Below are 12679 nucleotides of genomic sequence, written 5' to 3'. Positions count from 1 at the left end.
TTTTGTATATACTAATACATTAACATTTTGAGTTAAGTAAATTAACCTAAGCTAGTGTATTATGAATGAACATAATGCATAATAACAATAAACATTTATTTCGAAGATTAATAAATGCTGTAAAAATAGCGGTTCTTTGTATTACCTATTATTAACAAATTGAACCTTGTTTTAAAGGGTTACCAAATAATGAATTGCATATTGTCCATTTTGTATATTTGTACATTATTATTTATTATTATTATCTGTGTCCTGTCCTGTCGCTGTCATTCTGTCATGGAGCTACTGTCACTAAAACAAATTCCTCGTATGTGCAAACATACCTGGCAATAAAGCTCATTCTGATTCTAATTCTGAAATAATTAAGCATAAAATCTTTTTTTATTTATCCCATGTTTCATATTGTATCATCTTAAGTAATTTTCTTCAACCTCTATCTCAGTTTTTTTAGATAAAGTCAATGCTAACATCCTATGGGCTGCTGGATTCTGTGTAGGCAATGGGGTTGCAATATATGCAAAAATATTCAAATAATGGGGCACCAAGATCACAGTAAAACACAGTCCTCAGGGCCCTTGGGTTAAGCTGATTGGTTGAAAGACTAATTCCAAGTGTGTTGATTGGTCCAGAGAGTGATTGGCCTTCATGTCAGTGGTCATGTGTTTGTTCCTCATCATGGGGGGAGGTGGAAGCCGCTGGAATATATCTAGAATGTCCATGTTTTTGTAAATGCAAGGCTACAATGTTCTGTTACCAACAATATGCATTATGTACCCTAATATGTTTGTTAGCTCAATTTTTTTCTAGAAAAATCAGAACCGCTTTGAACACCTTAGCAACTGCGACCCTAGCAACTGCGACCCTAGTACCTTAACGTCTTGAGTTTTGGACCAACAAGCACTGCTTATATGTTCTTAAGAAAATTTGGAAATCTTGTTTATTTTTCAAAAGTTATGATTTATAAGGCAGAGCAGATGGATCCAAAATAGCAATTTATTTCACATAAAATTTAATTGATTGCAGCTAAGTGTGTATTACATGCCTTATTTTTTTATCATGCTTTTGCAAATCAGTATTATATATATCACAGCAATATGATTGCTAGATACAAATCATGGTTTACACTGTATTTTAATTTCACACACCTCCCTATCTAGCATCAGGTGTCTGATATTCATAAATCTCTGTATGCATAATAAGGATTATTCTTAAATAATTAATCTGCGATATGACTTATCTGGTTTGACCGGGTACTTAATTATCTGGTCCCCAACAGCTCCCCTGATACTCCGCTTCCAGACACAGTGACCCACTGCCTTAACCTGTTTTCCAGTAAAACAGTAATTCCCATAAGCCCCACTGTGGAGAAGCAGAGGCATCCGGCGCTATATCACATTTCACCTGAGAGGTGGATTTCATAGCCGTCACCCTGTAGAGCAATAGACCTCCAAATTGACATGAGCATCATATTATGTGGGCGTGTAATAGAATATGCATAATTCATGGGTGAGAAGATGAAATATTTATGTGGAGTCCCTCTGTGCCGCTGATGTCCTGTTGTAGCACTGAGAAATACCTGCAGAGTTTCTCTGATGTCCCCTGAGTATTTTACGCAGTATGATTGTGTGTTGAAAACTGGGTTTAATTTGTTTATCAAATTAGTAAGTATTTTTATACTGTTTGGTTGAACCTTTGCAAGCAGGGGTCTATAAAGTGTTCTCAATATAAGGTTGGTATGTTACCTCATTTGACCTCAAAGCAAAGAGGAAATGTACCATTAAATGAGATCCCAGCAGAAGTGTTCTGCCATTCATAATCTTGAAAGAAAGGCCGATTTATTTCGCATAAAGCTTTTCCACACTGTAGGCTATTTTACATTTCTATAGTTTTTCTGTATGTTGATTAAGGATGGAGTCATGTGTGGATTGGTGTGATATAAAAAGTAGGTCAGTGTAAGGAAACACTTAAACTATGTTATGGCTGCCATCTAGTGGCCATAATTAGTTTTACATTTTGAATTTTGAGCATAAAAATGCTGGTCATAAAAATGTTTTTTTTTTTTTTTTTTTTACAGTATAATGATACTGATAAATATTGTATAGGTTGAAAATAAATACGCTTATACATTTATTTTTTAAGCAAGGAAGGAAGAAAAATAATAGTTTTTGCCATGAGCAATTTTTTTGTGGTTATTGTGAAAGCTTTTCTTTATTATTAGATTCTAGTCTGGTAGTGACTGCTAAGCTCCTCCCTCTGCCGTATGTGGCATTGTGGGATGGTTGTGGCACAGCTGTGCCCTCTAATGGCCCGGTGCGAAATACCAGACCTACAACAGAGGAAAGATGTGAGGTTACTGAGGACAGGGGTCAGAAATGAACAGGCAAGTCTCAGAAGGCCGCTGACTCATGAGGTTGTGGGAATCTGAAGATCTGAATCTTCATCAGAATAAGGCATTGTTAAAAAAATAACAACAAACTCATTCTTCCACAAGTGGGCTTGCATGGGTCCTTTTCAGTTCTTATGCTCAACCAAGACTTCATACAGTAACTGAAATATGTAATCAACTGTAAGCATTTTGTGCAGAGAAAACAGATATAATATTGGTGGATAGTTGGTGGATAGATAGATACAGGTCGAGTTTCATTTTGAGCCAGTTCGTACCTTGACCAACTATAGTACAAAAAAGCAATTGAAGCCTGAAAAAAAAATAACACTATAACCTTTGATCTTTTGTCAACTGCTGTGCATAAAGTAAAAAAAAAAGTCTATTCCAGTTAAACCTTTTTTATATTGTTGCTTTTTGGCATTTTTAGATCGTATAGTGTACAGTATTTATACAATAATGTAAAACAATAAAACATTAATGGAACATAAATGAAAACAGCAAAAAATAAGACAGTCTGTGTGTATGTGTTTCCGCCTAGATGCGCTATGTAACAGAGTAACACTTTAAAATGTCACATTTAACCACAAATTGAAAAAAGCAGTCCCCTTCTTTTCATCTAACATCAGTGACTTAACCACTTCCTGACAACTGAGATGAACCCTGTAAAGATACATATATATATACATGTGTTTGTGTGTATACAGTGTATGTATATATATATATATATATATATATATATATATATATATATATATATATATATATATATATATATATATATATATATATATATATATATATATATATATATAAAATGTGTGTGTATGTGTGAATATGTAAATGCATGTCACAAATACAGCAGTTAGTTCCAGTCATATACTGTAGCTATACAAAAGCAGAATTACGTAAAAGTCCATTTACACTTGAACACATATAATAGAATATTATTTCAGATCGTTTTTCCTTCCTTTCTCTCAGAAATGCAAGAGAGTCTCTCTCAAAGGAAGTGTGGACAGTGCTTTGATTTGGATTGATCACTGAGCTTGTATATTTACGTAATAGTTGTCAGTATTCCTCCCTCATTGTTACTTGTTTATTTGTCTAGTTACGTGACTGACTTGTGACCTTTGCAGTCAGGATATTTAGTCTGACGTGAGAAGACTGCTCCATTTTCCTTGTAGCTTGAATGGCCATGAATGGTCTTCAAAGAGACTGTTTGATTTCTTTCTGCCTTCATGAATGATCGTGAATAGGAATGTGGTAGTTAAAAGTTGCATATATGAAAGCAATGTGAGTCGATCGCTTCAGTTTGTTGAGCTCATAATCACGAGTTTGTGATAGCATGCCATACACCATAAGACCAGTTATGTTGTTATTTTTATCGCGCTGTGCTCTCTGTCTGTCTCTCTTATTATGCACAGTACAATCAGATGACTGACTTTTAAACAGAGTATGTTTTCTGTAAAGATAACAGGCTTGTACTAATAGTGAAATATTTATTTGCAAAGGCTAGCACTGCTAATGCGGGAGCTTGAGCTCTTGAAGCTCCACCCTCTTCTCCAGGAGCACCAGCTCATTTGCATTAAAGCAACATACTCAAATACAGCGCGTTTTGGCTAAAACCCTAAAAGTGGCAATTTTAACAAGCTATAAAAAAATTGGGGGGGGGGGGGGTATTTTGAGCTAAAACTTCACATACACACTCTGCGGATATCAGAGATTTATTTTACATCTTGTAAAAAGGAGCATAATAGGGCCCTTTTTTAAATGATTAAAATGTTGTATTATGTTAACTGATTTATTATTGTTATGTGACCAGTAAAAGATTTCCTGGCTTTTAAAGTCTAATTAAATGACTAAATGGAGAATTGGCAACATTTTACCCTCTGATAAAAACCAACGGTGTGTTACTAAACAGAGTGAGACTAAAATTATGTAATAGGAACTGGCCAATGATCAGCTAATTTGAAGCGGCGTTTGTCTGGCTATGCAGTTTCCACGGTTACTGTGGGAACGAATAAAGTATTAAAGCATTGACGGCACGCTCTCTAAGCTTCTGCAAGGACCAGTAAGCAAATACTATCACTCGCTGAATGCTGTCAAAGCCTTCTTTGGGTCTTTTTATCAGGCGCTTGGCCGATGATCTGAATGTGACGTCTTGTAGACATTCAGTGAGCTTTGAGTTTATTTTGTGTGATTGAAAGAGAAACCCAATCCTCCCCATAGTGTGAATGTTATTTGTCAGCAGGTGATTTTACCTTTCAGCAGTAGCAGGCGGTTAATGCCAGCGTAGTCTAACACAGACTGTTTTACACACCGTGCTGCACATTTCCCCTGTGGTGGTTATAAGTTTTGCATTTCGACATCCTGAGTTCTCATTTTCACTTTCAGAAGTGTGACTGTGGCCTTAGACAACCTTTGTGTACAACAATGAAAAGTGGTTGTGCATCCATATTGCAAATATTTTTGAGAAATTACTTTTAATATTAGATATTACTTTTACTTACATTTACATTTATTCATTTAACAGACGCTTTTATCCAAAGCTCCACTTACAAATGAGGACACTAGAAGCAATCAGAACCAACAAAAGAGCAACAACGTGCAAGTGCTATGACAAGTTTTGGTTTTGGTTTTTTTTTAAAGAAAACGAGTAGATGGAATATAGAAAAAAGAAACAAGTAGATAGAATAGGAAAAAGAAAGCTAGTGTTAGTTTTGCAAGAGAAGCTAGCAGTTAGAGAATACATGTGCAATTGATAGAGGGTCGTGTGTGTGTGTGTGTGTGTGTGTGTGTGTGTTTAAATAAAAAGAAGACTGATAGATAAAATAGAATTAGAATAGAGAGTGGTAGAGTTAGAAGGTCAAATAAAGATGAAAGAGATTCCATCTTATTTAATTATAATACCAAATTTTAAACTTAAGTCATCAAAACTATTTATGAAAGTATCGAATTATATTGTGATAAAAAAAATATAAATACAAAAATAAAATAAATATTATATTAATAAAAATATCAGTAAAACATTAATAAATATAAACCATTGTTCTTGTTTTTTGTAGTCACACTTTCTCTGAACAGCTTTTCTCATTCTTTATTGGCTGCTGTAATCATACATAGGCAATTTGTTATTATTTTATGATTATTTATTAATATTATTATTATTATTATTATTATTATTATCTTATTTGATTTATTGATTTTTGTCAAGAAAGTTTAATTCAAGCATTTAGTTAATTCAGAAATTAATGTTGTCATATGAAGTTGTATTGACTGCTTTTTTTTGACACTTTTTAACACGCTTTTTAAGGCTGAAATCTTCAGGAATTGTATGGAAAAGAGCAACCAGCACCATCTTCAGAGACTCTTCTCCTTGTTCCATGGAAGAAAGTAAGTCATACAGGTCTGGAACGAAATGAGGGTGAGTAAATTATGACAGAATTGTCATTCTTGGTTGAATTTATTCTTTTAATTCATTCTCTCAACCAGTGTTTTGACTGTACAGTACTGCATCTGCCATTTCAATGAAAACAAAGCAACTGAAATGGACATGTATGTGCAAGTGAAATCCACACGTGTAAAATTAAACGCAGAACCTGGACTTGCAGAGGGTTTTATTTACTGCTCTTGTATAGACAGTATATTAATTTGTTCAGAAACTGAAGCCATAGTTGCTTAGTTGCTGGCTGTTCCATTGACAAAAGGTTTTAAGAAAGCAGAACGATACAGTATGTGATGCTACCACAAAACGTCATCGTTTCCATTCAGCTGATTTTGACTGAAGCTGGGCTGATGCTACAGATTAACCATCATAAGTTGTGGTTGACACTTCAGAAGTTGAGCTGCTGTTCAAATTCCTGTTTAAACAAATAGATGTGAGATGGCAGAGGTGGGACGTGCCGTCAGATGGCAGACGTGCATGCTCGCAGACACGCACACATCTAGCGGGTTTGGCCTTTAGGGTGTGTATGTGTCAGGCGAGAGCGTATTCACTTCCCCAGAAATGGAAATTAGTTTTAGTGTTTGTGAGTGTGTGATAGAGTATAAAATGGAAAGAGAGAGAAAGAGAGACTTTTATCAAATTAACGAGAACTGTGGATACTGAGAGGGACCAGTAATGGAAGTAAAAAAAAAAAAATAATAATAATAATACCAGTAGATTGTGCTTGATCTCCCAGGGCGAAGTCTGATTGTTTAGAAAACTAGCCTAGTTGTATGATTTGAGGTGTCATTTATTTCCTTAATAAATGGAATGGAATGCTTACCTATATACAATATATGAAGTTTTTTCATCCTTTTTAAAATAAAGTATTTTTATAGTTATTGCAAATGCAATTTTAATGAATGAAATTAAATAGAATTATAAAATTAATCAGCATTTTGGTCAATATTTTATCATTTTTGTTAATTAGAAATACTTTTTTTTTTTTTTATAAAAAAATGTAGCATTTTCTTTTATAATTATTTAGCAATTATTTTATAATTGTTGCACATGCAATTTGAATAAAATAAAATAAATCAAATTAACCAGCATTTTGATCATTATTTCATGATAATTTTACATTCAGTATTTTGATCTTATAAATATTGTACATGCAATTTTAATTAAAAAAAAACGTTATTATGTGATACATATTATCAAATCCTTCCAAATGCAAATTTGATTTTATTATATTATTTTTAGTCATTTATTTAGGTTGTATTTGCTGTAAGACGTATTAATTAGAAGACTAAACATTTTGAAAAAATTGATACAATAGGATTATTATTATTATTAACTTAAAACTTAACTTTTCCATTTACTTTCAGGTCAAATTTAACCATAAAATTTGATGCACATGTTGCCTAAATCTCTCTTAGGGGACTGTGATGGCAAGATAGCAGGATCAGTGGGGGTTGTAACAGAAGGAGAGTAAAAGAAAAAGAGATGTGATAGGTGACACACAAGCGTTACACCTCAGCATCACGTGCTTGTAAATCTAAACCAGTCTGATCCTGATTGCAAACACAAACAAACGTATTCAAACCCAGTTCTAATGAAAGACCAACTTCCCACACCGAGAGACGGTGACACTTGATGACACAAATGATAAAATATACAACCTCCTGTATAATCACTGACTTCTTTGCAGTCATAAACCTGACCTATATTTTCTGGTTTATCCACATGCTTTCAAAACACATCACAAAAATATTCTGTTTACTAGTGGAATGCTAATATGTTCGTAATGAAAGCTTTTAAATGCTCACATTCATCCTGCGCCTGTCTAAAGGGATGGAGTTGTGGATTTTCCTCTGTCAAACTGATCTGATGCAAACTCTAGTCCGTTAGCGATTTTGACAAGCATTTTGAATTACTCTCAACAGCTGGACAAAACATATAGACTCCACACAAACAGATATGTTTGAATATATATATTCAATCAACTGAATGGAAAATACAACTATTTTTTACATTTGATTAGTCTGTCTGCGTGCTTTTAATAAAACCAGGTTGTTTGGACTTCGAGGTGTTCTCTCGACTGAGGCAGGACGGTACTCTGATGCTCCTCTGGTTTAAAAGCGCTTTGGCTCAACTCTCTCTGACAGCCTGTTTTTATATTGTGCCCAGTTGCAGGGAAAAGCTGGAGTGGCAGATGCTTAATTGGACATAATGAATGCCAGAGGGGATGAAGCATGACTAGGTTCAGTGGTCGCTCACTATTTCCTCATCGGTTTTGCTTATTTAGTTTTATTTAAATCATTAAAGATGTATAGTGGGGCCAAAAAGATTATCTAGTTCCTTTTGAACAGTACACTATCATTCAAAAATTTGGGGTCAGTAAAGTATTTTAATGTTTTTGAAAGAAATGCTTACCAATTTTTGGTCAAAAAACACTAAAAGTGAAGTGAAGTGAAGTGACATACTGCCAAGTATAGTGACCCATACTCGGAATTCGTGCTCTGCATTTAACCCATCCAACGTGCACACACACAGCAGTGAACACACACACACCGTGAACACACACCCGGAGCAGTGCGGCGCCCGGGGAGCAGTTAGGGGTTCGGTGCCTTGCTCAAGGGCACCTCAGTCGTGGTATTGAGGGTGGAGAGAGCGCTGTACATTCACTCCCCCCACCTACAATCCCTGCCAGCCTGAGACTCAAACCCACAACCTTTGGATTACGAGTCCGATTCTCTAACCATTAGGCCACAACTTCCCCTTAAAAGTAACTTCCCCAAAAATAGCAATGTTGTAAAATATTGTTACAGTTTTAAGTAACGGTTTTGATGTGTATGTACTTGTGTAATATGTCTTTTGGTTTAATATTTTATATGCAATAGAATAACTTTCATCCATTTTCGGTCTATAAATTCCAGTCAAAGCTAACAGGCATATAATGGCATTCTTCAGTGTAGTTAAAATGTATAGGCCTGTTGCCACAGACTGTGCTGTTCCACATGTCAAGGCATTGAATAGGGCCTAGCAATAATTAACCATTGAATAAATAAAGGAATAAATGTATGAACTAATTAAAAAGTCAGTAAAAACAAGCACAGACAATGATTAGCCCAACTCAAGATTACATATTTTGGTTTTAAGTGCTTTAGTGAAAAAATAAATAAATATATTTTTAAATATTTTGACATTTATTTAAATGCTTATTTTGTTTATTATAATTTATCATTTCATTTTAACAATCTAATAACCTAATCTAATTAGATAAAGTTGGAATTTAGTAGATTATTCCTTTAATTTTGTATTTTTTTTTTAAAAGAGTTAATTTTTAAAGATAATTGTTTGGTAATGTCTGTATATTCTCACCTCACTACAGTCAGACACTATAAAAACTCTTTACAATTGCATAAGCCAATAGAAAATGCTGTAATGAGGGCTACTTAATGTCAGGTAGGATGGATCTCTTTAGCGGCCCAGCCAAGAATGAGTTACAGCTTTCTGTATCCCACCCTTACCAGTCACTATCTTTTGATAGATTTACCAGGACGTCTAAAGGAATCCACAGAGAACCTGATAATGCTCCATGGAGATGAAGCTTCACGTTCAGAATTGAATGAAGAAAGCTTGTATTACAGAATCCTTTTTTTTTCAAGTTGGAGCCAAGTAAAATGGCACACTACCCAAATAAATTGGCTGCATGTAGCAAAGGAACCCTGAGAAAATCTATAAAAGGGTTGCATGTTTACAATAGGCCCGTATATTTCTGACTGTCCCCTTTCTAATGCCCCTTTTTAATTACTGTGAGATTAAATGTTGCCTGCAAACCCCTCTCAATCGATCAAAGTGGGACCCCAGGTCCCGAGGGATTGAAAGTCATTGGATTAGCAGTCTGCACATGAAGATTTGTGAATTATAATCAAGAATCTGTGGAATTGAGGTCTCAAAAAGATCTCTATTGAACAAACAGTAGCAATCGATGTATGAATGCAAGTACACTTATCACAGTTGAGCTCCTTAGATAAAATTAATTCACTAATTCACATTTCTAGACACAATATACAGTATTATACCCCAGGCAGTTGATATAGTAACCCATGGTCGCCTTCCAACTTGGACTATCATTAACAATTCAGGTCCTGTTTGCTTCAGACATGTATCAATTGAGTATTTCCTCAATAGTTGCACTGTTGCTAGGTTCCTGTTTATACTGACACAAAACAAACATCATCACGGGTTACTGAACGTCTGTGACCGGTGTCAGCTGCTGATATGTAGTTATATTAGGAATTCATGTTTTATTTATGCTTCTATTATTATTAATACATTAAACATATTTAAAGGGATTGTTCACCCAGAAATGAATGTTCTGTTTGTTTGTTTTTACCCTGGTATCATTCCAAACCTGCATGAGTGCTTTTGTCCATAAATAAATTAATAAAAACTGAGACGTGTGTGTGTGTGTGTGTGTGTGTGTGTGTGTGTGCATGTGTGTGTGTGTGTGTGTGTGTGAAACAAAGGGTGAGACTTATCAAAGTGCTCATCTGTTTTTTTTACACAGCCACTAGGCCTCGGTTTACATCACAGCTGGGAACTATGATGTTATTACTTGCTATTGCATGTAGGTCAAATTAGAGCGAGGGATTTTATTGAACTTTTTAGACAAATCTGAATGACTGTAAATATTAAATGCATATACTGTATTCAAATTTGCAACTTTTAATATGTTAACTAGCATTTACAATAGATGATGTCCGAACTAATAGACATAAATTAAAAGCTACAATTTAAGAATTTGAACATGGAAAGATTTTATATGTAAGCAGACAGTTTTTATGTGACATTTAAGGAGTAAAACAGATGATGGCACAGTAATATAAATTGTAGCCTATTCTAAATACAAGGAAGAATGAATCAGCATTATTCAATTGTTCACAGAATATAAAGTTATGCTTGAGGATATCTTGTTTACTTAAACCTAACTCCTTTCTTATCTTTCAGAGATTTGATGAAATGAACCTTGCAGACTTCATTGAAGTATCATTCTTCCTCAGAAGTGCTCACTGCAGCCAGGTAACTTGTCAACAAAACTTTGCTCCCCAGTGAACTGATAAACCTGTGCATCATGCTGGCGTGCCGTCTGAGGCGGACACTGGTCATCCTATGACATTATCAAATCAAAGTGGATTGAGTAAATAAGCTATGTAGTCATTTATAGTTCAGGGGTCATACAATTCCAGTTCACATCTGTATAGCTTCTAAAGTCACTGTTGCATCAGCCAGACATTTCCAGCTGATATCAGTATAGAAGGTGAGTCATTGTTAGCAGAAGCCTAGCCTTTATTGTGTTATCTTGTGCGTCTTTAATTTAATCAAGGAAAGACTATGGCAGTCAAATAATCAGACAACTTTTTATTGATAACAAGCAATCCTGGGTCTATTTGGTGGCTCAGAACAAGATTATGAACGATCACCTTATTGGCCACATTCATTCTGAATCAGAGAAGAGCTGGCAACTGTGTAAGGATTTCACTAAACCATTAAAAATCCTTTGAATGCAGAGCAAAGCACTTTTATTGTTATGTCATTGTTTAGTATTTGCACAATATTGACCTAATAAACAAGTTTTGGGGTCATTTTTTGTTTACTAATGGAAAAACTTCACATATGGACTTTTAAAATCAAATCCTAATACTAGTATCACTATTTCAAAGTAGAATCCCAACAATTATTTTGCAGTCAGTTTGTGATTGGTTGAATTTTAGGTATGCTGGCATTAGATAACATTAATGGCAAAAAGCCAGCAGAGCCATTTTAGCAGCCTGGTTGTCCTTATGAATTAATGTATGTTGACAGGAACTGTCAGGGGTGAATGCATTTGAGAATTTTTTCAGACATCTTAAACATGCTATTATATAAAACATCTGCTATATGTAAATTTTAAATGTTTTGAAATGGATTATTTACTATATAATTAAACTTTAGCAATGAGGCACCTGTCAAGACCATGTGACAAATGCCCTTTTAGAGTTTTTAAGCTGTACGAAATTGAACTTTGCTATTTAAGAAGGCAGCATTGCTGTGTTTGCATTCTTTCAGCCAGCAGATGCGAGATGTCTTTTTGTTGCAATATTACACATTCTACAGTATCAAAGTTTTGTTTATTTTTGGTTGTTGGTGAAAGATGCTATGGATTGGCTAATTAATCTTTTAGACCTATGATACATTGAGATTAGCTCTGAAATGTTATTTATGCTACACTTTATCACCATATAGATTGAGGCCCATTAACATTAGACATTGAATTTTGCACAAAGCTGAATGAAAGGAATATAATGACCAAGATTAGACACAAATACTACTTTGTTAAAATGTTATCACTTCAAATTCCACCACGTTGATCTGATTATGTATTGTACCACTTTGCATATTTCAAGTAAATACTTCTAAATCGTCTATTCAACAAGTGCAATAGGCTTAGAGGTCTAACATCGACCTTTGTGACCTGAAATGAAATACTGTTGTTTTACACATGTAAAATTAAATCTATATTTTAAGCTTTTTAGCTGAATTTCTTTAATAATGTGTTAAAATATAAACCTTTTAATGGCATTAAGATTATTATTTTTCTTTCTCTAGAGATAGATATACATGGCAGACATACAAACTATGTGACAAATTAAAATGTATATTAAATAATCCTGAATTCATAAATATTTATTAGAAAAAAATGAACATTAAGAAATTTTATGATTTAATAATCTGTACATTTAGAAGGTAAAAATACTGCTGCTACTACACTTTTTTATATGAATATACACTGGGGGAAAAAACGTTCAGATGAAAAAAATTTAATA

The sequence above is a fragment of the Barbus barbus genome (assembly GCF_936440315.1).
Source record: "Barbus barbus genome assembly, chromosome: 13".
Lineage (NCBI taxonomy): Eukaryota > Metazoa > Chordata > Actinopteri > Cypriniformes > Cyprinidae > Barbus > Barbus barbus.
Note: the sequence above shows the minus strand (reverse complement) of the source record.